Below are 25,501 nucleotides of genomic sequence, written 5' to 3'. Positions count from 1 at the left end.
AGACCTCAAATGTCTTTGCACAGCAGCAAGTATAATTTCTTCGTGCTGGCATTACAAAGACTCTGTTCATATCATCGGTCAAAAAAACCTCCACTGGTTTTAACTAATTTCCAATTTCCAAACGTTACATTTTTCAATAAAGAGTGGATAAAGACACTTGGCTTTGTAAATTGCCCAACGGGGCTCTCCGTTTCACTCTTTATCAAAGGCTTCCTCAGGGGACTAAGTGCCTCTCTGATGATCCGTCTTACTGATCTGTCATTGTTCGGTATGCTTCAAAATGGCGTAAAATAAAATATAGCAAGGTGATTTTGATTCAGCTTTAAGACTTATTCCTAAATAAACTTGGTTTGCTGAATTTGTGTCGATTTTTGATTGGCAGTTTACAATTAAGACACGATATACATGTTTAGATCTTTTTATCTGCAGGGCCATCTTAACCATTACACAGACAACTAAAGCAGCAGTAGCAGCTGCCGTCGAAGTAAAATGATAGGTCCTGGCAGTCACACAGTCTGGACAAACCAATAATGCATGGCTTAACAATTTTATGCATTTTGTATAGGTTTGCTTAGGAGTGGCAGTATTGAGGTGAGCATATCTGTTGAGTTTAGCTTTCAAAATCTTGGGAGGAGCCTGAACGTTAATTGAGGGGGGCACAAGGTGAACGTTTACCCAGGGTGCCTAATACACTTGCATTGCACCTGCTAGTCTGTTCCTTATGGATTATGATAAAAGCCATTGACCATTTTGGTAGCTGCCCTCTTGACTGCCTATCACTTATATATCCTTTTGAAGATGCAGTCTTCAGAATTACAGACAGTATTCTAAATGAGGTCTCCCCAGTGATGTGTCCAGTGGCATTATCACCTCCCTTTTTCTGCAGGTTATTCCTCTACCTATTTACCACTCGCTTTTGTTGTTGCTTTCTTAACTTGTTTGTCACCGTAACATCATCTGATATGATCATCTCCAGATCCTTCTTTAAGATGATTTCTCCTTTTGGGAGTGGGCATTGCAGTAAAACTTCTGCTGGCATACTAGTCCTGATCCCAGAATGCATTTGACCATCAGAGATGTACAAAGTCCAGCCACACCATCGGCCTCCCTTTTCCCTGATGGTACTTCTTCTCTACCCACTTGTTCCAGAAGTCAAAACAGGAACCTTCTGCAGGCCAGTGCAAAGGTCTTACTACCTGAGCTCAATATCCTAAAAATATATTCATTTATAGGTAAGATCCAATTGACATATTCGTCCAAATATAGCTAGTGTTCCCTTACCTCGCTGATCCTCGCTGCTCCCTATGCCTGGAATAGACTCCCTGAGCCAGTACGTCAGGCTCAGTCTCTGGCTGTCTTCAAGTCTAGGCTTAAAGCCCACCTCTTTGCTACTGCTTTCGACTCCTAACCATGACTCTCTTACTCAACACCCTCACTTATCACCCCTACCACTGCAATTTCCCCACCCCTAGCTGTCTGTTCGTCTGTCCAATTTAGATTGTAAGCTCTGTTGAGCAGGGACTGTCTTTTCATGTTAATTTGTACAGCGCTGCGTAAGTCTAGTAGCGCTATAGAAATGTTTAATAGTAGTAGTAGTAGTACCTCAGGGATCTAATGCTTAATATGTTAAATTGAGGATAGGTGCCTGCAACACTATGGGGAAAGAATTATCTGAATCATAGTTACCTAATGCTAGGGTTCACCTTGGAGGTCAGTGCTCAAGAAAAAGATCTGGGTGTCATTGTAGATATGTTGAAATCTTCTGCTCAGTGTGCAGCAGCGGCCAAAAAAGCAAACAGGATGCTAGGAATTATTAGGAAAGGGATGGTGAATAAGACCGAAAATACTATAATGCCTTTGTATCGCTCCATGGTGCGCCTGCACCTTGAGTATTGCGTTCAGTTCTGGTCGCCGTATCTCAAAAAAGATATAGCGAAATTAGAAAAGGTTCAAAGAAGAGCGACCAAAATGATAAAGGGGATGGAACTTCTCTCATATGAGGAAACGCTAAAGAGGTTAGGGCTCTTCAGCTTGGAAAAGAGACGGCTGAGGGGAGATATGATTGAGGTCTACAAAATCCTGAGTGGTATAGAACAAGTAGAAGTAAATTGATTTTTTACAAAGACTAGGGGACACTCGAGGAAGTTACATGAAAACACTTTTAAAACAAATAGGAAATATTTTTTCACTCAATGAATAGTTAAGCTCTGGAACTCTTTGCCAGAGGATGTGGTAACAGCGGTTAGAGTATCTGGATTTAAAAAAGGTTTGGACAAATTCCTGGAGGAAAAGTGTTACTGAGACAGACGTGGGAAGCAACTCTTTGCCCTGGGATTTATAGTATAGAGTGTTGCCATGATTTATGTTTCTGCCAGGTACTACTACTACTTAACATTCCTAAAGCGCTACTAGGGTTACGCAGCGCTGTACAATTTAACATACAAGGACAGTCCCTGCTCAAAGAGCTTACAATCTAAAGGACACATGAGCAGTCAGTCTGATAGGGGCAGTCAAATTGGGGCAGTCTGGATTTCCTGAAAGAGTTAGGTGCCGAACGCAGCATTGAAGAGGTGGGCTTTAAGCAGAGACTTGAAGATGGGCAGGGAGGGGGCTTGGCGTAAGGGCTCGGGAAGGTTGTTCCAAGCATAGGGTGAGGCAAGGCAGAATGAGTGGAGCCTGGAGTTGGCGGTGGTGGAGAAGGGTAATGAGAGGAGGGATTTGTCCTGTGAACAGAGGTTTCGGGCGGGAACGTAAGGGGAGATGAGGGTAGAAAGATAGTGAGGGGCAGCAGACTGAGTGCATTTGTAGGTAAGAAGGAGAAGCTTGAACTGAATGCAGTATCTGATTGGAAGCCAGTGAAGTGACCTGAGGAGAGGGGTGATATGAGTATATCGGTTCAGGCAGAATATAAGACGTGCAGCAGAGTTCTGAACAGATTGAAGGGGCGATAGGTGGCTAAGTGGGAGGCTGGTGAGGAGTAAGTTGCAGTAGTCAAGGTGAGAGGTAATGAGAGCATGGACGAGAGTTCAGGTGGTGTGTTCAGAGAGGAAAGGGCGAATTTTGCTGATGTTAAAGAGGAAGAAGCGACAGGTCTTGGCTATCTGCTGGATATGCGCAGGTACTTGTGACCTGGCTTGGCCACTGTTTGGAAAACAGGATACTGGGCTAGATGGACCACTGGTCTGACTCAGTATGGCTACTCTTATGTTATGACAGAGTTCAGGAAGCAGATGGCCGGGCACTATACAGGGTGAGGCAAAAAAGTTAACCCCTAGACTAGAGTTTTTTGCTGTTTTGTCAGCAAACCCCTTTGAATTTCAACAAGAAATTTTACATACTTGGAGTCATCATATTTACATATTGGTAAAGGTAATTAAGGGTCTGATTGCTCACCAACTTGTGGATTACCTAAATTCCTTCTTGATTTTACATGCTTGCCAATCTGGCTTCAGACCTTTTTTTTTAGTACTGAGACAGTCCTAACTACACTAATGGCAAACTTCAGAGCAGAGCTGATTAGGGGCAGAAAAATTGTTATTCTACAATTTGATATGTCCAGTGCTTTTGATACAGTTAACATAACATTCTTTTTAATTTACTAGATCACTTTGGGATCGGTGGTAATGTACTTCAATGGTTTAAAGGATTTCTTGTCTCAAGATACTATCACGTAAAGTAGGCAGGCAGTAAATAAATCCTAATAAATAAATAAATATTTAACTGGCCAGGAACAGCTCCTGGTCCACTGAATAGCACATAACCGGCAAAGCATTAATATTCAGCCGAGATAGCCGGTTATGTCCGCTGAATATTAACGCTTAGCACATAGCAACTCACCGGCTATTTTGCACAAGATAACCATCTACCCATGAGGAGTGCAGGAGTGGCCTAGTGGTTAGGGTGGTGGACTTTGGTCCTGGGGAACCAAGTTTGATTCCCACTTCAGGCACAGGCAGCTCCTTGTGACTCTGGGCAAGTCACTTAACCCTCCATTGCCCCATGTAAGCCGCATTGAGCCTGCTATGAGTGGGACAGCCCGGGGTACAAATGTAATATAATAGATACTATTGGAGATTCTACATGGAATGTTGCTATTCCACTAGCAACATTCCATGTAGAAGCCTGCGCGGCCACATTGGTGATCTGCAAGGGCCGACTTCTACATGGAATGTTGCTAGTGGAATAGAATAGCAACATTCCATGTAGAATCTCAAATAGTAGCAACAGTGGAGGAGTGGCCTAGTGGTTAGGGTGGTGGACTTTGATCCTGAGGAACTGAGTTTGATTCCCACTTCAGGCACAGGCAGCTCCTTGTGACTCTGGGCAAGTCACTTAACCCTCCATTGCCCCATGTAAGCCGCATTGAGCCTGCTATGAGTGGGACAGCCCGGGGTACAAATGTAATATAATAGATACTATTGGAGATTCTACATGGAATGTTGCTATTCCACTAGCAACATTCCATGTAGAAGGCTGCGCAGGCTTCTGTTTCTGTGAGTCTGACGTCCTGCACGTACGTGCAGGACGTCAGACTCACAGAAGCAGAAGCCTGCGCGGCCACATTGGTGATCTGCAAGGGCCGACTTCTACATGGAATGTTGGTAGTGGAATAGCAACATTCCATGTAGAATCTCCAATAGTAGCAACATTCCATGTAGAATTTCAAATAGTAGCAACAGTGGAGGAGTGGCCTAGTGGTTAGGGTGGTGGACTTTGGTCCTGAGGAACAGAGTTCAATTCCCACTTCAGGCACAGGCAGCTCCTTGTGACTCTGGGCAAGTCACTTAACCCTCCATTGCCCCATGTAAGCCGCACTGAGCCTGCCATGAGTGGGAAAGCACAGGGTACAAATGTAACAAAAAAAAAAATATTCAGTGCATTGCCAGCTAAGATTGGTGGCCAAATAGGACCACCTAAATAGCAGTCCTCTTTTTGGCTGCTATAAACTTAACTGGCCAGCGCTGAATATTATCTGGGCTGGTTAAGTTTAAAACCAGCTAGAAAAAGACGGATATTCAATGCCAGTCACCGGGAACGGCCAGGCATTGAATGTTCAGGCTCAGCGTCAATCTCGGGATTTAGCCGGCCTTCTTCTCACGGGCTGAATATCGGCTGGACAGAGTCTAATGTGTATCGGAAACTGTCTGTGGCACTCTGAGCCCTTTGGGGGATGTGAAGCATCTGGATACCTGCAAATTTTGCTTCCAAAGAAAATCAGTGCAACAAGCTGTACAACTGGTTATTTCTACTGTAAAAGAATTTTTAGATCTGTTCTCTGATGGCACTCGATTAGCAGAACAGTCTCCATATTAAATAATTTTAAGTTTTGACCAGAGAGCGAAAATTAATTTAATGCTTCGTTGCTAGCACCTCCCTCCTGCAGACTGTACCGCTGAGCATTTACACAGCACTGATCTTTTCTTTTCTTTTCTTTTTTTTACTATATCAAAACGCTGCTGTAAAAAATCTGCATGTTCGTGTTCCTCGTGCCAGCTTGTCGATTTTCAACTGCACAGGGAAAGATTATTTTCAAAACCATTCCCTTGAGTAAAATGCATTACATGCACATAAATGGGCTCTTTGAAAAGAGACAAGGTATCATCCAACACCGAGAGCAAGCAAATCAACGTGATTTATCAGGAGGAATAAGAGCTCACAGGAGAGTGAGCCCTTGAAAAATGTGGCTTCAGTCCCCTCCGAAAGTGTGTGGTGAATGGCCACACTTACTTCATAGAGCCTACCATGGCTTAGTAAAAGGGCCCCTAACCTTCCTGTTTACTAAGCCACATTAATGGCTGGTGGTGCGCTAATGCCATGAATGGGCTGTGTCAGCATTGCCATGTGGCAGCCGCTAGCATGGCTTAGTAAATTAGCAGTCTCTTATAATCCTAGGGTTAGGGTTACAGGATAGTGCTGGGCAGTCTTATACGGTCTGTGCCAGAGCCGGTGGTGGGAGGAGGGGCTGGTGGTTGGGAGGCGGGGCTAGTGCTGGGCAGACTTATACGGTCTGTGCCAGAGCCGGTGGTGGGAGGCAGGGCTGGTGGTTGGGAGGTGGGGATAGTGCTGGGCAGACTTATACGGTCTGTGCCCTGAAGAGGACAGATACAAATCAAGGTAAGGTATACACAAAAAGTAGCACATATGAGTTTATCTTGTTGGGCAGACTGGATGGACCGCGCTGGTCTTTTTCTGCAGTCATCTACTATGTTATGTTACTATCTTGGTCTTTCTTTTTTAATTTTGTACGATAAATGCTGCCTCTGAGCTTTGGATGATGTGCCTAAAAAAATGTTTTATTTATTTATTTATTTGTTGCATTTGTATCCCACATTTTCCCACCTATTTGCAGGCTCAATATGGCTTACATTATGCCATATGGCGATCGCCATTTCCGGGATGAGAAATACAAAATGGTATTGCATTAAAGTTCATAGCTGATGAAGTAAAGTATAGAGAGGCATATTTTCAAAGCACTTTGGGAGGCTAAGTTCCATAGGTTTCTATGGAACTTTGGGAGGCTAAGTGCTTTGAAAATATGCCTCAGAGTCAGTTAGACAATCAAATATAGAAGTTCATTTTGACAAAATGAAGGGGTAGTGCGTTAACGTTCATTAGTAACAGAGTTCGTGAGTCAGTCAATTGTAAAGAGTTCGATTTTGTCTGGTTTTGGTAGAGTATCATTGTTTAATAATTGTTCACTGGGTAAATCTCTCTTATCTGCACCCTTCTCCTCCACTGCTAACTCCAGACTCCGTTCCTTTTATCTTGCTGCACCATATGCCTGGAATAGACTTCCTGAGCCGGTACGTCAAGCTCCATCTCTGGCCGTCTTCAAATCTAAGCTAAAAGCCCACCTTTTTGATGCTGCTTTTAACTCCTAACCCTTATTTTATCATCCTCACTTTAATAATCCCTTATCTCTTGTTTGTCCTGTTTGTCTGTCCCAATTAGATTGTAAGCTCTGTCGAGCAGGGACTGTCTCTTCATGTTCAAGTGTACAGCGCTGCGTACATCTAGTAGCGCTATAGAAATGATAAGTAGTAGTAGTAGGATGGATCGACTGTCACGGGCTGGTTTCTGTAAAGCAGATAGTCCTGTGGTATAGGAGGCAAATTAACAACAGGATGCTTCCATTTAGGTCACTGAATAACGTGGGTAATGAGCCTGTTCTAGAAGAATACCTAAACGTATCCTTATAGAATACTAGTGTAAACCCAGATCAGTGTGCCAAAATGTAGGTGGGAACATTTACAACTGGCTCACGTAAATGAATGCATCTAAATGCAACATTTATGATTGCAAAGATAGGGGCTCTTCTGCTAAGCTACGTAGGTGCCTTTGCGTGCCCAACATACATCAATTCAGAACTACCACCCGGCTACCGTGTAGCCCGGGCGGTAATTTAATTTTTTTACGCACGCTGGAAAATTTTCGGCACGTGGCGCTAACCAGGCGGTAATCAGCATTGTACATGCGCTGACAATTACCGCCCGGTTTATGCGTGAGACCTTACTGCTAAGTCAATGGGTGGCGGTAAGGTCTCAGGCCCAAAATGGACATGCGCCAATTTTCATTTCTACTACTACTACTACTACTATTTAGCATTTCTATAGTTCTACAAGGCGTACGCAGCGCTGTATGTCCATTTTCGGCCACCCCCCAAAAAGGCCTTTTATGCAGGTGCGCTGAAACATGAACCTGCACGCGTCCAATACACGCATCTACACCAGCGCAGCCACTTTTCGGCGCACCTTAGTAAAAGGACCCCTCAGATATTTGCCCTAAAGCAGTGGTTGTCAATCAGTTTGTCGATAAACACTGCCTGTGTCACCAAAAGCTGGGAGGCGTGTCAGCAAAAATTTCACAGACAGTATTTTTTTTTTTGCTTTTCTTAACAACTATGTGTGCTGCAGGTAGCGGGGAGTTGAGAACCAGGAAATCAGGTACTTGAAATCTCCATAACTGGTCCCCTCTTCTGTCACCAGGCCTAGATGAAAATGTTGCAGCTCACCCCTCTCTTCCATCCTGGCAGTCACTACCATTGCATTTGTATTTCCCTTACATCATTGTTAGCAACAATTAAATGATATATAGGGTTTTTTCCTTTGTTCAGCTGCAAATTGTAGTCTTTAGTGTGTCACGCATGTGAATATTTTCTGTCAGATGTGTCACAACAGAAGAAAGGTTAAGAACCACTGCCTTAGGGTGAAATGGAGGAATAAAGCTTTTAGGGGTCCTTTAACTAAGCTGTGGCTTACCGCATCAAAAAAGGGATTATTGCAGCGCGTGCTCAGGTGTCCTGTGGTAATTTTTCCATGTGCATGCATTACCCACCCGCTAGAAAAATAAGTTGTATTTTTTTAGTGCTGGGGGGCGGGTCTAGGAGCAGGAAGTGGGTGTGTTCTGCTCCAAATAGTTAACGCAGCTACATTGCCATGTGCTAACCGATTAGCAGGTGGTTAATGCGTGAGTCCTGACGATCTTCATAATGGGTGGCAGTTCAGGCTCATACGTGAATGGCCATGTGATAATGGGAAAATACAGAAAATATAAACATCAGCCATTTTACCCTGGTGGAAAAACGGCTATAGAACGCAGGAATGACCCACATAAGGACGCACTAAAGCTGTTTTCTACTGCAGTTTGGTAAAAGGGTCCCTAAATGATAACACTAAATGATAACATACCCATAGGAACATAATGGGTATCTTATTATTTAGCACACGCTAAATCCATTAGCGCAGCTTAGTAAAAGGACCCCTTAGAGGAGGATAATCAAACGGGGACGACCATCTCTAAGGGTGCCCATCTCTGAAAACGTCCCTGCGAAGGGGCGGGGCATCCCATATTATCGAAACAAGATGGGCGTCCATCTTTCGTTTCGATAGTACGGTCGGGGACACCCAAATCTCAACATTTAGGTCGACCTAAGAGATGGTCGACCTAAATGTTGAGATGGCCGACCTTAGAGATGGGCGACCTTGGTTTTTGCCGATAATGGAAACCGAGGATGCCCATCTCAAAAAGGACCAAATCCAAGGCATTTCGTCATGGGAGGAGCCAGCATTCATAGTGCACTGGTCCCCCTCACATGCCAGGACACCAACTGGGCACCCTAGGGGGCATTGTAGTGGACTTCTGAAATTTCTCCCAGGTGCATAGCTCCCTTACCTTGGGTGCTGAGCCCCCCAATCCCCCCCCCAAAACCCACTCCCCACAACTGTACAACACTACCATAGCCCTTAGGGATGAAGGGGGGCACCTAGATGTGGGTACAGTAGGTTTCTGGTGGGGTTTGGAGGGCTTACATTTACCACCACAGGTGTAACAAGTAGGGGGGGATGGGCCTGGGTCCGCCTGCCTGAAGTGCACTGCACCCACTAAAAACTGCTCCAGGCACCTGAATACTGCTGTGATAGAGCTGGGTATGACATTTGAGGCTGGCATAGAGGCTGGCAAAAAAATGTTTTTACATTTTTTTTTTTTGGGTGACAGGAGGTTGGTGACCACTGGGGGAATAAGGGGAGGTCATCCCCGATTCCCTCCTGTGGTCATCTGGTCAGTTCGGGCACCTTTTCGAGGCTTGGTCGTGAAAAAAAATGGACCAAGTAAAGTCGGCCAAATGCTGGTCAGGGACGCCCTTCTTTTTTCCATTATCGCCCAAGGACGCCCATCTCTTAAGCACGCCCCATCCCGCCTTCGGTACGCTGCCGACACATGCCCGGTCGTCCCCGCGACAGAAAGCAGTTGAGGATACCCAAAATTAGCTTTCGATTATGCCGATTTGGGCGACCCTGAGAGAAGGACGCCCATCTCCCGATTTGTGTCAAAAGATGGGCACCCTTCTCTTTCAAAAATGCCCCTGTTAGTATTTTAGGTCTTCCTTTTTTTTTGTTACATTTGTACCCCATGCTTTCCCACTCATGGCAGGCTCAATGTGGATTACATGGGGCAATGGAGGGTTAAGTGACTTGCCCACAGTCACAAGGCGCTGCCTGTGCCTGAAGTGGGAATTGAACTCAGTTCCTCAGTTCCCCAGGACCAAAGTCCACCACCCTAACCACTAGGCCACTCCTCCACACTGGAATAAATTGCCAAAGGAGTCGAGGGATAGACCAACCATACTAGCCCTCAGAAAAACATTTTTTTCAAACACGTAGGTTTTGTAATAAGTACTATAATTCCTAGCTCTCTGTTTCTTTCAATCTTAATTATTTTATTTGGCATGTAACCCATGTTGAATGGAAATTTTCCAATAATGTAGTATAAAGCCTAATGATGATGATGTAACTAAAGTATTCTATCAATACTGCATAAATATCAGCCCTGTCTCTGACCCACCCAACAGTTAGGCACTATTTACGAACACTAATTTATAGAAGGGGCAGTGATATGGATGAATGATGTCACAAACAAATTCCCGGATGCCAGGTCACCATGGTGCCTAGAAATTCATACTTTATTTTTTAATCGGTCCCAAGCACACTTACAATGTTATGATCTGGAACATTATACCACAAAGTACGTTATGGAGGATCTTCAGACCTAATGCATCTCAACTACTAGATTGTATGATTTTTATGTAGTTAGATGCAAATCCTCATTAATACTCTTAGAGTTCTTCTGTCATTTAAATGAATATTTTTTTCAATATTTTTCAATTTTTTACTTTTGTTTTAATCTTATTTTACTCTTGTTTTAATCATCTATTTCTTCAAATAATTCCAATATTTTACTTATTTTATTTATTTGTAGCATTTGTATCCCACATTTTCCCACCAGTTTGCAGGCTCAATGTGGCTTACATTTGCCATAATGGCGGTTGCCATTTCTGGGTAACAGAATTACAAATGGTGTTGCATTAAGGTGTGTACATACATATTAACATAGATGGAACATAACATACATGGAACAGTTCATGGTCTATATATATACCATGTGCGTACATACATGGTAAAGAAGAATACATTATGGTATTGCATGCAGGTTCCTGAGTGATAATTGAATTACAACATACATTAGGTCATCGACTATGGAGAGACCATATTCGACATAGGGATAAAAGTGATAGTGCTTGTTCACTAATAGCAAAGAGGTTAATCAGTCAAGTGATAAGATTTCAGTTGTGTCTAGGTTGTGTACATTCTTATTTTTAGTCTCTGAACACACCACCCGAACTCTCGTCCATGCTCTCATTACCTCTCGCCTGGACTACTGCAACTTACTCCTCACCGGCCTCCCACTTAGCCATCTATCCCCCCTTCAATCTGTTCAGAACTCTGCTGCACGTCTCATATTCCGCCAGAACAGATATACTCATATCACCCCTCTCCTCAAGTCACTTCACTGGCTTCCAATCAGATACCGCATTCAATTCAAGCTTCTCCTTCTTACCTACAAATGCACTCAGTCTGCTGCCCCTCACTATCTTTCTACCCTCATCTCCCCTTACGTTCCCGCCCGTAACCTCCGTTCACAGAATAAATCCCTCCTCTCAGTACCCTTCTCCACCACCGCCAACTCCAGACTCCGCTCATTCTGCCTCGCCTCACCCTATGCTTGGAACAACCTTCCTGAGCCCTTACACCAAGCCCCCTCCCTGCCCGTCTTCAAGTCTTTGCTTAAAGCCCACCTCTTCAATGCTGCGTTCGGCACCTAACCCTTACCGTTCAGTGAATCCAGACTGCCCCAATTTGACTGCCCCTATCGGACCGACCGTTCACTTGTCTATTAGATTGTAAGCTCTTTGAGCAGGGACTGTCTCTCTTTGTTAAATTGTACAGTGCTGCGTAACCCTAGTAGCGCTCTAGAAATGTTAAGTAGTAGTAGTAGTAGTAGTATTTAAGATGGGTGTTTATGGTATACCTTCTTGAACAGACCTGTTTTTAGTAGTCTTCGGAAGATAGTTAGGTCTTGCGTTGTTTTTATGGCCTTCGGTAGTGTGTTCCATAGCTGGGTACAGATGTATGAGAAACTGGTCGCATATGTGGATTTATATTTTAGCCCTTTGCAGTTGGGGTAGTGGAGATTGAGGAATGTGCGTGCTGATCTTTTTGGGTTCCTAGTAGGCAGGTCTATAAGGTCTGACATGTAGGTCGGGGCTTCCCCGTGAAGGATTTTGTGGACCAGGGTGCAGACTTGGAACGCAATTCGTTCTTTTAGTGGGAGCCAGTGTAGTTTTTCTCTTAGGGGTTTGGCGCTTTTGTATTTCGCTTTCCCAAATATGAGTCTGGCTGCTGTGTTTTGAGCGGTTTGAAGTTTCTTAATGATTTGTTCTTTGCATCCGGCATAAATGGCATTGCAACTTCCAACATATCTCCTCTATTACTTAACTGGCAGCTGGTCATAGAACGTGCAGTCCCCCCATTGAGAACCTCAGCCGACTTGGCCAGGTTTCGAAGCTTCTTCAGGGCGGATGCTCACTGAAATTAACAATCCATGTGTTACTGGAGCCTTAGCATGCTTACAGTGTAGTTAAATTCAGCTTTAAACAATAATTCCTGCCACAACATACCTATTTCTTCTCCAGTTCCCTTCCTTGTGTAAAACAAAATGGCTGCGGCGTTTGCCTACTACGCCCGCCCTTAAATCTTTGTCAGCTGATCCAAATCCCTAACCTCCGATTGGTGGACTGCCATACCCTATGCACCAATCAAGTGACAGACCACCAATCTAGCTCCGAATTTAATCCTGCTGGATATAGTGTGTTCAAATCAAAGATCCAGTTTTGCTCTTTAAAATTGAGAAAATACTCCAGATTACCTCCCTCCCACCCCATCTGGACACTATCAAGAATTCTCCATTTGATGTCTTCTAAGTTATGATTTCTCTCTAAGCAATGTTGTGTTAAAGGTGCACTCATCACTTTATTCTATAGTCTCGATTTGTGTTCATTAAGGCGTGTTTTAATAGCCCTTCTTGACCTCCCTATATAGATTAGAGAACATGGACAGATGATAAACTAAATTACATTATTCGTAACGCAATCGGTCCTGGTTCTTGCTGTAATGCGTCTTTTTAAGACTGGATGTTCCCAGCCCAACCCTTCAATGGTAGATGGACACCGTTGGCAATTGTTACATTTGTAGTGTCCCGGAACTTCAACTGGGCATATGTAATCCAAGCGTTTATATGTTAGCATTTCTCCTAACGCTTGCCCCTGACGATATGCACAAATCAGCTGATTTTCAAAGTATTCATGTACTTGAAGAATATTCCAGTTAGCATGGATAGATGCATTAATTGCTACTAGCTTCCCTTCATTTGTTTGTTGCTTATACTGTAGCAGTGGTTCCCTTTGAGAATATTTAGCTCGTTAAATAAGCTTTCCTGATCACCTTCCCAGGATAGCCTCTATCTGCAAATTTATTGGCCATCTTTTCTGCTTCCTTCTCAAAGTCCTCAGTTTTTGAACAAATCCTTTTGAGGCGTAGGAACTGGCTAATTGGTAAACTTCTCTTTAAATGGTAGGGATGGCTACTGGAAAAGTGCAGTAGAGTATTCCTTGCTGCAGGTTTCTGAAACAACGTAGTTTGGATAGTTTGTTCTTCTCTGAACATCCGTACATCAAGAAACTCTAGCCCATTCGGACTAGAATGGCAAGTGAACTTCAAATTGCGCTGAAGAGAATTCATCCATTCAACAAAATTTGTAAGACCGTGATGTGAACCATTCCAAATAAAGAAAATGTCGTCCAGAAACCGTTTCCAGATTATGATGTTCTTAAATTCTTCTGCTTTGTAAATATATGTCTCCTCAAATTTAGCCAGATAGAGGGTGGCTACTGATGATGCTAAAGAGAACCCCATCACCACTCCTTGTTGTTATTCATAAAATAGATGATTAAAACAAGAGTAAAATAAGATTAAAACAAAAATTGAAAAAATATTGAAAAAATATTCATTTAAATGACGTAAGAACTTAAAGAGGATTAATGAGGATTTGCATCTAACTATATAAAAATCATACGATCTAGTAGCTGAGATGCATTAGGTCTGAAGATCCTCCAGGACATACTTTCTGGTATAATGTTCCAGATCATTAAATTGTAAGTGTGCTTGGGACTGATTAAAAAATAATGTTTATTTTGATCCCCGCACTACATTAAGTACTGTGCAGGTCAAGGCAAGTATTATGATTCTGCACCGTGATTTGACTTTCCACACAAGTTTGAACTGTGCAGTGAAGGAAGCTCAGGAGTCTCATGGCTTTGAGTCTCACAGGACTTGAAACTGTGAAACCAGCCGAAACATTTTGTACTGCTCGGCTCAAGTTTACAAGAGAGCTGAATCACAAGGGAGCAGGGGCGGACTGAGAGTACTCTGGGCCCCCGTGCACCAAGGGTACTCTTGGCCTACTCCCACCGCCGCCGCTACTGCCACCCCCACACGCTACCGCCATCCCTGCAGCCCTTATTCCTCCATGTCCAGCAGCATGTCCTCTGATCTCCCCTTTACCACCTTCTTCCATCCCTGCTGCTGCTGAGCGCGCCTCTGTTGCTGCCCGGCGTGCCCGCGGCAGCTCCACAGTTTAAAATGGCATCTGAGACCTCTCACGGTAGTCTTGCGAGAGTTCGTGGCCACCATTTTAAACCACAGAGCCGGCACAGGACACAGGCAGCAGCGGTGTGTGAAGGCAGTGGCAGCGGCGGGCAAGGGCAACGCCTCTGGGCCCTCGGGCACTCCCCAGTTGCCCGAATGCTCAGTCCACCCCTGCAAGGGAGGCAAGGAAGCATGCTGTTTCCTCTTCAAAGGTAGGCTGAGAGGTGAGGAAAACAGGTAGCAGTGTTAGAGAAAGTGGGTGGAGGCTGGGGGCAGGTACGAGTGAGTGAGAGACGGGTGAAGTCTGAGGGGAGGGGGTATGCGTGAATGAGACAGAGACTGGTGGGGACCCAGGTTTTGCCTCTTTGTTTCACCTATCTAGAGGGTGCAGTCACTGCTGGCTCCTAAGTTTTTGGGTTGGCTCCTAGATTTTATGAAAATTAGTCGAGGCTATTCTATATAACTGGCGCTTGTCACAGCACATAACTGCAAATGAGCTGTCCCAGTAGGCGGAGCATGGACATGGTATGAGCGCTCCGTCTAGCAACGCGCACACTTTATAGAATAGTATCAGACACGTGCATTACAAGATGCACATAGGCATGCAAATTTATATCTGCCATTGGCCTGGCATAATTAGCCACACCTATGAAAAATTAGATGTAATAGGCATCTTTGAGACCTGGTGGAAGGAGGATAACCAGATGGGACACTGTCATACCAGGGTACAAATTATATCGTCGTGATAGGGTGGATCGAATTGGTGGAGGGGTAGCATTGTAGGTTAAGGAGGGCCTTGAATCAAATAGATTGAAAATTCTGCAGGAAACAAAACACATCTTGGAATCCCTATGGATTGAAATTCCACGTGTAAAGGGGAAAAGGATAGTGATAGGAGTGTACTACCGTCCGCCTGGCCAGGATGAACAGACGGATGCAGAAATGTTAAAGGAAATTAGGGATGCAAACAAACTGGGCAACACAATAATAATGGGTAAGTTTTGACACACCAAAGCTGCTTTGTACCACTATTCTGTAATGGGTTAGGCACGCCTTAACGCCATCATTCAAACAATGGTATTAACACATGTCAATTACTGCAATGGAATATATGCGGGTTGCAGGAAACCTTGCCCCAGGCCCGGCCCAGTCTCTCGGCGGCCCTGCTTTGAGCCTACTGATAAGTGGGAAAAGGTGGGATACAAATAAATAAATAAAATAAAATCATAGAATTGGTGCTGTAAGCACTTCTTTGTCACACCTACATTTAGGCTGCACTGTGTAGCTTTGCCGTTTTAGCTCAGAGGGTCTTATTTCTTTATTGCTGTGTGTATTGTCTCTCTGGCTTGACTAAATTGTAAGTTCCACAGATCAGGCGCCATGTCGTCTTTGTTGCTGTTTAGCTGTATATACTCTTGTGGCGTTATATAAATGTGTTATAGTAAAACAAAGTCTGCATTAAAAAGTGAGGCAGCAGGGAGCTCTCTGCGTGCTGATTTTTTAAAAGTTTACAGAAAAATCATTGCCCTCTGGTATCAGGAGCTAAAGCAAACAGAAGCATATTAAACAAGGCTGAGTTAATCGGCTTTTTTTTTCCTCTTTCTGATTCCAGGGTAGGCTTGACCCTTCCTGTTTTCTAACCACTGTGTCCTCCTGAGCCCTGCCTTGGTCCCCGGAGCACCGACTCCTCTGGTCTCACCTTCACAGCTCACCTCTTCTGCCACAGGTTGGTGACATTTTTAATGAAAGAACATAAGAGTTTCAGAGTTCATATTTCTGTGCAAATCAGGACTGACATCAAACTTCAGCTGTTTGCCAAAAAAGGCTGAGAAGAAATAATGTAATCTGACAGTTTTTCCGTCCAGCACGAAAACCTGGGTGACCTGTGAAGATTTTATCAGGTCTGAGCGTTCTTTTTCCAAAATTTAAGGTGATGTTAAAAAGTCATTATATCCGAGTGCATTTAACATTACTTGAGAGCATGTCCTGTGCTTTAGGTTCGAGAGGCTGCACCCCCCCCCCCCTTCTACATTTACCTATTTTAGGGGCCCTTTTACTAAAGGGTTGGCACGTGGCAAGCCAATCCTGAACTACCTGCAGGAGCCCAGCAGTTGTTCCCATTTCCAGCCATACAAAAATATTTTCTATTTTTGTAATGCTAGTGCTTATCCGGCAGTAATTGGGCAGGTTACCACCAGGTTAGCACAGGAGCCCTTACCACCAACTCAAGGGCCCGGCATTGAATATCCAGTTTTAGCGCCAACTCACTGGCAGGCAAATTACCGCAAACACTTTAATGCACTAAGGGGTCCTTTTGTCAGACTTTTGTTTTATTTATTTATTGCATTTGTATCCCACATTTTCCCACCTATTTGCAGGCTCAATGTGGCTTGCATAATTTTGTTAACAATGTCATTCCAAGATATCAGATACAGTTAGTATTGTGCAGAGATTAAGTAGGGAAGAGAGAAGAAGGAAGGGAGTGATTAGGGTAGTTATAGAGGTGGTCTTCATAACTGAGTGGGTTGTTCAGGTTATAGAGGTGGATTTTCATAACTGAGTGGGTTGTTGAGGTGACTTAGTGAGTTCTTGTGCCAAGTAGAGCGCTGCTGAGCCCGGTACTTGGACCTGGTTCTGCTTGGCTGCTGGACAACCCCGGGTTTCACCTGCGCTGACCGCCGTTCCCCAGAGGTTGAGCCCCTAGGTGCAGGTGGCCTGCAGGACTTGCGGGACGGAGCTGGAAGCGGGGTGAGGAACGTATCGGCCAGGCAGGCAGCAGGTTAAGAGAGTAATCCAGATACAGGCGAAAGTCAGTAGGCAGGCAACAGGCAAGAGAGTAATCCAGGTACAGGCAAGTCAGTAGGCAGGTGGCAGGCAAGAGAGTAATCCAGGTACAGGCAAGTCAATAGGCAGGCGGCAGGCAAGAGAGTAATCCAGGTACAAGCAGGTCAGTAGACAGGCAGCAGGCAAGAGAGTAATCCAAGTAGAGGCAAGTCAGTAGGCAGGTGGCAGCAGTGCCGTAGCGAGGGCTAATGGCACCCGGGGCGGGTCGCCGCTGCGCACCCCCCCTGGGTGCAGCACAGCGTGACCCCCCCTCTACGGCGCAACCCCCCCCCCCCCCCGGACCGCATTCTTACTTGCAGGAGGGCCGATCCGCCCCAAGTGCACGTCACTCGGAGCTGCATCAGCCCCGCTGGTTCCCTGCTCTCTCTGCCCCGGAACAGGAAGTAACCTGTTCCGGGGCAGAGAGAGCAATGAACCAGCAGGGCCGGCACCCCCCGAGCACGTGCACCTGGGGCGGACCACCCCTCCTGCCCCCCTTCCTACGCCACTGGGTGGCAGGCAAGAGTGTAATCCAGGTACAGGCAAGTCAGTAGGCAGGTGGCAGGCAAGAGAGTAATCCAGGTACAGGCAAGTCAGTAGGCAGGTGGCAGGCAAGAGAGTAATCCAGGTACAGGCAAGTCAGTAGCGAGAGACCAGAAGATAAGAAGCACACTACAGAGTTAATAACACTTACCAAAGTAGAAGCCGAAGCAATGAAGCAGGGGAGGAGTTTCCCAGACATAGTGCTGGCGTCTGACGTCAGCAGGAACCAGCTGGGGAGGAGAGCTGTCATCGGCCAATGGTCGTGAGGGAACGGGAGCAGGAGACCACCTGCGGAGGCCAATCCCCAAGGAGCAAGGAGGCGGGGCCACGGCCCAGAGCAGCCCGCAAGATGGAGTGCCGGAGGAGAGATATTGGCGTACAAGCAAGCACCGTGCCACCAAGAGAAGCGTCAGAACCGCTACGGAGGTGAGGAGCGTGACGCCTTTTTTCGAAGCTGCAACTAAAAGGCACTATGAGGCATATTTTCAAAGCACTTAGCCTTCCAAAGTTCCATATAAGTGTGCAATTTAATTGAATAACAAGCTAGTTAGCACCACTGTCTCTTTAATAAGCAATTATTGACACTAATTAGATTTAATTGACATGTACACACGATCTGAAAAAGGGGGCGTAGAAATGGGAGTGTCATGGGCGTAAAAGGGGCATTCCTACAATTAATGCATGTTGCTATAGAATAACGGGGATACGCCCCTAATGTAGGCACATACATTTACATCACGTTTCAGTTGGTGCAAATGACCGCACCTAAAATCAGACTTGATTCCCAAGCTTACAGCTATTCTATAAACTGCGCCTAACTTTAAGTACAGCTTATAGAATAGCACTTTTTTTGGCACCATATATAGAATCTAGCTCTAAGGAGGCCATTGCCCTTTTCGCCTGGATAGGTATATGGGAACTGACACTGAATATCAGTGGTGCTCAGAGAACTTTGTAGCTTCATTGTGTGCCCGCCTAGTCCTAGTATTTTTGGAAAAAGTAAATAATCAATTCACGTCTAGCCGTTCCATTCCACTCGTTATTTTATAGACCTCTAACATATAGCTGCTTTAGCCTTTCCTCATAGGGAAGTTGTCCCATCCCCTTTATCATTTTTACCACCCTTCTCTATACCTTTTTCTAATTCCATCATATCTTTTTTGAGATGCGGTGACCAGAACCTCACATAATATTCGAGGTGCAGTCACACTATGGAGCGATACGAAGGTATTATAACGTCCTAACACAGTAACATAGTAAATGACGGTAGATAAAGACCTGTACGGTCCATCCAGTCTGCCCAACAAGATAAACTCATTTTACATGGTATGTGATACTTTTTATGTATACCCAAGTTTGATTTTTCCTTGCCTTTCTCAGGGCACAGACTGTAAAAGTCTGCCCAGCACTGTTCTTGAACTTTCCATATCTATTCAGTTACGATCAGGGCATAGACCGTAGAAGTCTGCCCAGCACCGGGTTTGCTTCCCAATTACCAGCATCACCACCCAATCTCCACTAAGATTCTGTAGATCCATTCCTTCTAAACAGGATTCCTTTGTGTTTATCCCACAGATCTTTGAATTCCATTACCGTATTCATCTCCACCACCTCCCGCAGGAGGGCATTCCACGTAACTACCACCCTTTCCGTGAAAAAATACCTGACATTACTCCTGAGTCTGCCCCCCTTCAACTTGAATTCATGTCCTCTAGTTCTACTGCCTTCCCGTCTCCAGAAAAGGTTCGTTTGCAGATTAACACCTTTCAAATATTTGAACGTCTGTATCATGTCACCCCTATTTCTCCTTTCCTCCAACGTATACACGTACAGGTCAGCAACGCAAATCCTGTACCATTTTTGTAGCTTTTCTTTCCACCGCTTCCAGTCTTTTTACATCTTTAGCAAGATACAGCCTCCAAAACTGAACACAATACTCCAAGTCCTTATTTTTGTCTTCCGTTTCTTTCCTAATAATACCTAACATTCTATTTGCTTTCTTAGCCGCTGCTGCACACTGAGCAGAGGGTTTCAACATCAATGACACCTAGATCCCTTTCCTGGTCTGTGACTCCTAACGTGGAACCTTGCAGTGCGTAGCTATAGTTCGGGTTCCTCTTTCCCACATGCATCACTTTGCACTTGCTCACATTAAACGTCATCTGCCATTTAGATGCCCAGTCTCCCAGTCTCGTAAGGTCGTCTTGTAATTTCTCACAATCCTCTTGTGATTTAACAACTTTGAATAACTTTGTGTCGTCAGCAAATTTAATCACCTCACTAGTTACTCCCATCTCTAGATCATTTATAAATATGTTAAAAAGCAGTGGTCCCAGCACAGACCCCTGGGGAACCCCACTATCTACCCTTCTCCATTGAGAACACTGACCATTTAACCCTACTCTCTGTTTTCTAGCTTTTAACCAGTTTTTAATCCACAATAGAACACTACCTCCTATCCCATGACTCTCCAATTTCCTCTGGAGTCTTTCATGAGGTATTTTGTCAAATGCCTTTTGAAAATCCAGATACACAATATCAACCAGCTCAGCACTGATAATCGCCACTTAGCAAGCATTATTGACACTAATTGGCAGCCCCCCCCCCCCCCCCTCGAGACAAAGATGGGCCCCGGGCAAAGAATCTTCAGGGCCCGGTGCAACAAAGATGTGGAATATCATTTCCGATTGGATTCACTGGGCACCTGGAAACTTGTTGATATTAGAGGAAATGTTAAAGTGAGCTTCCTGCAGTTTTCATCCGCTTCATTATGATTAATTTATTGTATGCATTATAACACATTTCCAGTGTGTGCGGCAGTAAACATTGTCGGTTGCCTGCCACTCCTACGGTTCAGCTGGCCCATACAGAAAAAAGAGGATGGAGCCAGAGGAATGGGTTTTAAATGCCTTCCCTCCATTCGTCCTCCTACTTCATCTTGCTGCTTGCCATAACTTGAAAAGCTTATGCAGGCTGTTGTTGCTTTTACATCTGAAGGTCTGCAGCCCCTGCAGGTGGACTGTCTATCAGATTTAATTAAGTGAAGGCCACAGCCCTGCTGGGAGCTGTAACTCCAATAACCCCTGGCTGTACCTCTCAGGGCAGAAAGAGGCAGCTCCTCCACTTTTGATAAGGGAAGAATGCCTGAGCTGCCAAGGAGCTGAAAAAAAAACAGAAGGGAGAGAGGGGGATGGTAAGGCGGGAAGTAATGAGAGAAGAAGCGGAGCCTGGGACTCTGCCAACTCTGCCCTGCTATAGAAAAGCGAAAAGAGAGTGTTTAGGCTGGCAGAAGTTCAGCAGCAAGGCCGCAGGAGTTCAGGCACAACACCAGGCTTCTAGTTTAGGCTCCAGTACAGTCTCAAGAATAGAGATTTCAAGGCAGAAGCTCTCAGAGTCAGGAGGAGCAAAGGGACAGGGCGTTTATAGCCTCCGGGTTTCAAAGCCGTAACTGGATCAAACCCACTGTGTTTCCAATTAATTTCAAACAGTGGAAAGAAGCAATTAAGTTTAGATTTGGAAAATGCACTATGTTCTTATGGCAACTTTGTCCTCAGGAGAGAGAAAACAGCCTGAGTGTTAATCACAGTGGGGGTTAATGGAGAGAGAAAAAAAATGGTAATAAAGAACGGATCATGTCTTTTTTTCAAAGATGATCTCGCCCTTCAGTTCATTGTCTCACAAGGAGCAGCCTGCTTTCTCCAGGCTCTTCTCTTCTACAGGGGGATGATCAGAAGCAAACGCCGGCGCTAGAGGCTGTTAGCGCCGGCGTTTGCTACCGCCCCATGATCAGAGCCCTCGAGCACGTGCAGTGGCGCAGGAGTGCACGTGCTCGGGGGGTGCCGGCCCCCGCTGGTTCCCTGCTCTCTCTGCCCCGGAGCAGGTTACTTCCTGTTCCGGGGCAGAGAGAGCAGGGAACCAGCGGGGCCGACGCAGTTCCGAGTGACGTGCACTTGGGGCAGATCGGCCCTCCCGCACGTAAGAATGCGGTCCGGGGGGGTTTGCACTCGGGGGGTGCGCCGCAGAGGGGGGGGGTCGCGCCGTGCTGCACCTGGGGGGGGTGTGCAGCGGCAACCCACCCCGGGTGCCATTAGCCCTCGCTACGGCACTGAGCACGTGAAACAACGCGCTCGAGAGCTCTGAACGCAACTAGCATGCAAATGCATGCTAAACAGGGCTAAACATATTCATCCCCAATGATCAGCGGCCAGCGCCAAAGATTGGGTCGCTGGTCGCAGCAAACCCTACGCCAGCTCCGAGCTGGCGTTAGGGTTTGCAGATCATTAGGGAGGAATGGTGAGCCCTGTCCAGCAGGCCCCCATTCCCCCCAACAGCAAACCTGCCAGCGACAGGGGGCAGGAGGTCCGGAGGACCTCCGGTCCCCCCGACGATCCCCCCCCCCCCCCAGGTTCAGGGAGGGCTGGAGATCTGGTGGGTCTCCAGCCCTCCCTAACTCCCCCAGCAAATGGTCCCTGGTGGCCTTGTGGGTGACCAACCAACCCCCCCCCCCAGGTTCAGGGAGGGCTGGAGATCCAGTGGGTCTCCAGCCCCCCCTAGTCCCCCAGCAATGGGTCCCTGGTGGTCCAGTCCCCCCGACCTCCCTACCTTGTGGGTTGGAAGAGGGAGTTTCTCCCTTATATGGTGTATAGTCCTACCCAGCGCATCCCAGGATACACTGGGCAGGGCTGGGTGCCGCCATTTTGCGGCATCACAGGAAGAGGAGGGAGGCAGGCTACCCTCCCTCCTCCAACCCACAAGGTAGGGGGGACTGGACCACCAGGGACCCCTTGCTGGGGGACTAGGGGGGGCTGGAGACCCAACAGATCTCCAGCCCTCCCTGAACCTGGGGGGGGATTGTCGGGGGGTACCGGAGATCCAGCGGACCTCCAGCCCCCCTGTCGCTGGAGGGGGGAGTTGGTTGGTCACCCGCTAGGCCACCAGGGACCCTTTGCTGGGGGAGTTAAGGGGGGCTAGAGACCCACCGGATCTCCAGCCCTCCCTGAACCTGGGGGGGGGAATCGTTGGGGGGACCAGAGGTCCGCCAGACCTCCAGCCCCCGTTGCTCGGGGCAGGGGTAGTTGGGGCCTGGTGGTCCCATGGACCTCCAGCCCCTGTGTTTGACAGGTTTGAGCGTTTGACAGCATAGACCTGTCGAACAAGTGCAGGAGGATTGTGCTGAGCGCATGCTCAGGCACAATTCTCCCGCACTTCTACCCCCATGATCAGAGATAATTGCGTGCTTAAATTTGCATGCAATTATCTCTGATCATAGGTCTAATAACGTCCCGCGCTGTTCCAGCGCTATTTTTGGAACGCTGTTTGGAACTGCGCGGGGTTTTGATAATCTGTCTTCTAGTTAGTCATCGTCAGGTCACTGGAGCATCGCTGCTCTCCTACCTTTTCTTACAAAAGACTCCACCTGTCTCTCAGTTCTTGGGAGCTTCTCCTTACCTGACTGTATGAGTCAGGAGACAAGCAGTCTCTCAGTATGAGCAAGTCAGCCAGAAGGAAGGTTTCAAGATATTTCAGCTAATTTATTTCAGTCTTTGCCTTTTTTTCATCTTGGTGCTAGTGTGAAAAGGAAACTGAGTCATGTTAAAGAAACAGGTTCTGAAAAGTCACCCAAGTAACTTGTGTGGAAAGGAAGGGAGGTGAGAGGGAGGATCTGTCCTCTGGCTGGTTCATGTCTTCTTAAAAATTTTGGAGGGGAGGGGGAGAACAGGGAAGTGAGTAAGACTGAGATACTGTACATCTGGCAGCTTCTGAGGATTTTAGTGTATTTACATGTGTCCCATTATCCCAGCTCTGAGGAGCATGAGGATGCCTGGCTGTTTGGTAAACCCTGGCCCCAAACCTTAACCAGACTTCGTAATCTGATAATCCTCTACCACTGAACCCAGAGTGAAAGCAGAGAAATATGTTATTGTGTGTGTTTATTTTTGTGCTTGTCTGTAATTACTTGCAGATGACTGCCTATATATATGCACTAGTGTATATGTGTAATCTTTTACCTATATATTTAGGATAATATGTATTTATGGATATGGGTGTCTACATAAGTGTTGCCATACTGGGACAGACTGAAGGTCCATCAAGCCCAGTATCCTGTTTCCAACAGTAGCCAATCCAGGTCACAAGTACCTGGCAAGATCCCAAAAAGTACAATACACTTTCTGCTGCTTATAAGCAGTGGATTTTTCCCCAAGTCCATTTTAATAATAGCTTATGACTTTTCTTTTAGGAAGCTAGCCAAACCTTTTTTTAAACACGGCTGAGCTCACTGCTTTTACCACATTCTCTAGTAACAAATTCCAGAGTTTAATTAAACGTTGAGTGAAGAAATATTTTCTCCGATTTGTTTTAAATGTACTACTTTGGAGCTTCATTACGTGCCCCCTAGTCCTAGTATTTTTGGCAAGAGTAAACAAGCGGTTCACGTCTACCTGTTCGACTCTACTCATATCTCTATCATATCTCCCCTCAGCCGTCTTTTCTCCAAGCTGAAGAGCCCAAGCCGTTTCAGCCTTCCCTCACAGGCAAGTCGTCCCATCCCTCTTTATCATTTTCATTGCCCTTCTCTGTACCTTTTCTAATTCCACAGTATTCAAGCTGCGGTCGCACCATGGAGCGAAACAAAGGCATTGTAACATCCTCGTTTTTATTTTCCATTCCCTTCCTAACAATATCTAACATTCTATTTGCCTTCTTAGCTGCTGCAGCACACTGAGCAGAGGGTTTCAAAGTATTGTCAATGATTACTCCTAGATCTTTTTCCTGGTCAGTGACTCCTAACATGGAACCTTGCATCGCGTAGCTATAGTTCGGGTTCCTCTTGCCCACATGCAAGTGCTCACATTAAACATCATCTGTCATTTGGATGCCCAGTCTCCCAGTTTCGTAAGGTCATCTTACAATTTTTCACAATCCTCTTGCAATTTAACAACTCTGAATAACTCTGGCCTAGTGGTTAGGGTGGTGCACTCTGGTCCTGAGGAATTGAGTTCGATTCCCACTTCAGGCACAGCTCCTTGTGACTCTGGGCAAGTCACTTAACCCTCCATTGCCCCAGGTACAAATAAGTACCTGTATATGTAAGCTGCATTGAGCCTGCCATGAGTGGGAAAGCGCGGGGTACAAATGTAACTAAAATAAAATATGAAATAATATTTGACATACCAGCACACCAAATTGTCTGCTTTAGTGGAGGAGTGGCCTAGTGGTTAGGGTGGTGGACTTTGGTCCTGAGGAACTGAGTTCAATTCCCAGCATAGGCAGCTCCTTGTGACTGTGGAAAAGTCACTTAACCCTCCATTGCCCGCCGCATTGAGCCTGCCATGAGTGGGAAAGTGCGGGTACAAATATAATTAAAAAAAATTACCTCATTAATTATTCCTATATCTTGATCATTTATAGATATGTTAAAAAGCAGCGGTCCCAACACTGACCCCTGAAGAACCCCAGTATCTAACCTTCTCCATTGAGAATACTGACCATTTAACCCTAAGCTCTTTGAAGAGGGCTGTCTTTTGTGTATGGTGTACAGCGCTGCGTATGCCTTGTAGCGCTATAGAAATGATAAATAGTAGTAGTACTCTCTG

General features: G+C 45.8%; 1 protein-coding gene across 1 annotated transcript in view; it reads left to right on the top strand.

Moving 5' to 3' along the window:
- The window catches only part of SEMA4B (semaphorin 4B), a 348,493-nt gene that overhangs the window by 33,174 nt on the left and 289,818 nt on the right, over window positions 1–25,501 (top strand). Inside the window, exon 2 of the mRNA XM_030189671.1 lies at window positions 16,153–16,266. The gene's annotated coding sequence lies outside the window, so the exon portion shown is untranslated. The remainder of the gene's footprint in view (window positions 1–16,152; window positions 16,267–25,501) is intronic.

Source organism: Microcaecilia unicolor, chromosome 1, assembly GCF_901765095.1.
Source record: "Microcaecilia unicolor chromosome 1, aMicUni1.1, whole genome shotgun sequence".
Classification (NCBI taxonomy): Eukaryota; Metazoa; Chordata; class Amphibia; order Gymnophiona; family Siphonopidae; genus Microcaecilia; species Microcaecilia unicolor.
Note: the sequence above shows the minus strand (reverse complement) of the source record. Positions and strands in the feature narration are given on the sequence as shown.